This window comes from Octodon degus, unplaced genomic scaffold, assembly GCF_000260255.1.
Source record: "Octodon degus isolate 3935 unplaced genomic scaffold, OctDeg1.0 scaffold00315, whole genome shotgun sequence".
In the NCBI taxonomy this organism is placed as follows: domain Eukaryota; kingdom Metazoa; phylum Chordata; class Mammalia; order Rodentia; family Octodontidae; genus Octodon; species Octodon degus.
Window position 1 is genome coordinate 39,272 of NW_004524891.1, and position 2,223 is coordinate 41,494.

Consider the following 2,223-nt stretch of genomic DNA (forward strand, 5'->3'; position numbering starts at 1 on the left):
CCCATCTCTAAAAGGACTAAACAAAAACAGGAGATACAAAGAAAGGACCATTTTGTATTTGTATATACAACAGAATAGTTAGGATAGATATACAGCTACTTTAGCTTAATTCAATGAGCAGAAAGATTTGTACTAATAGTGTTTGGACAGGATATCCTGTCTGCTTCTTGTACTATGGATAACCACTAAGAAGATAACAATGTACAATGTATTAATTATTGAAACTGTCCTATTAATCAGTTTTGAAACTGTCTCTTTGCTATTTGTTTCTCAAAATAAAATATAAAGATAAAAAATAAAGATATGTGTCCTTATTAATCTTTGGCATGTGGTAAACCACTTTTTGTAGCTCCATTTATTAAAGAGGCTATCTTTCTTCCAGTGAAGGTGTTTGGCACCTCGTCAAAAGTGAGGTGGCTAAGTATATCAGGAGTTTTTTCTAAACCTTATAATTTGTTCCATTGACTCTCAGTTTTGTTTTTCTTTACAGCCTTATGCTGTTTTTATCAGAGTAACTTTATTTTTATTTTTATTTATTTATTTTTTTGCACAACTGGCAATTGAACTCAGACCCTTGCACTTGCCAGAGAAGCACTTATTCTACTGAGCCATCTCCCTGGCCCCTATAGTATAATTTCATGACTGGGATTGTGATGTCCCAGGCCTTACCCTTGTTGCCCAGCATTGCCTTTGCTATTCTAGGTCTCCTCAGGTTCCAGATGAACTTTAGGAACGTTTTCTTTAATTATGTGAGATACGGTGTAAGATTTTGATTTGAATTGTATTAAATCTATATAATAGTTTTGGAATTATGAAATTCTCATAATTTCTTTTGCCATTGATTTCCAATTTCATTGCTCTATGGGCTGATAATAGGCATGAAGTAATTTCAATTTCTTTGCATTTACTCAATGTTCTATGAGCTAGTAAGCTTGTAAGATGTGCCACGTGGACCTGAACAGGACATGTGATGGTGTGGAGTGAAGTACTCTGTAGACATCTACTAAGTCTATTTATTCAAAAGTTCGGTTACTGTCATGGTTGGAGGTTTTAGCAGGGGAACAGTACCATACATGATACATTTTATAAAATTATTTCATAATCACCCAAAGAGTCATACAAACACTGCAGGAAATCCATCCACACACTAATAACCAAAGAATCCAGCTGAGGACCTGGATCCTCCATGCTGAAAACAAGAACTCATAGCAATATCTCCCACAAGTCCAAATGGAGGCTGAGAGCCTGTGACAATGGTTCATTCGGGACTGCTTCACAGATCTGTGCTGGAAAGGCCGAAAGTTTGGTAGGTGATGCTAGAATCTCTGTGCCAGAGGGATGAGGGATGTATGCTAGCAGGCCAAGAGTGCTGAACTAGAGCCAGGAAGCAAAGCTCAAGGTAAGAATCAGAGCTCTCCCAAAAGTACCACAACCAGCCTCAGCAACTGTGAGGTGTCAAGCTCCTTCAGCAAGAAGGAAAGCTGAGTTCCCTTCAGCAGAGCCCACAAGAGCAGCTTCTCTGTCCAGCGGAACAGTCCACCATCTTCCCCTCTGGAGCCAAGAAGTGATGTTCCAGATGTGGACCAGAGCTCCGCAAAATGAACCACAGTCATTCTCAGTACAAAGGAGGTCGTGAGCTCCTCCTCTAATCGGAACAGCCAAGTTCATCAGGAAAGCCAGCATGACAAGGTCCCCAGCAGAACAGCGCAAGAAAACCAGCAGCTTCCCACAGCTCCAAAAGATTCTCCAAACAACTTCCCTAACAGCCTCCCAACAACTTCTCCAGTTTGGTCTCTTATGTTGCTGGCAACAATCCTGAGGTGGGCCTTCTAGTTAAATTCAGCTGGGTGTAAAACATTGTCCACCAGTTAGCAATATGCTACAGTTGAGTTATAAGATTTAATTGTTGATTTTTTTGTCCACTTGATCTACTTGTGACAGTGGGGTATCAGAGTCCTCTATTAACATTATCTCAGTGCTGTTTTGATATTGCGTGTCTCTTATTATTTGATGAATGTGGTTTGTTGCTCTGATTTTGGTGCATATATATTTATGGGTACCTCTTTCTCCTGGATCATTCCCTTGTCAAGGATTTAGTGACCTTCCGTGTCTCTTACAGTCATGGCTTGAATTCCACTTTGCAGATAGAATAGCGACCTCTGCTTTCGTTTGGCTTCTTGTACCGTAGACTACAGTTTGCCATCCTTTGAAGTTCAGTTTATG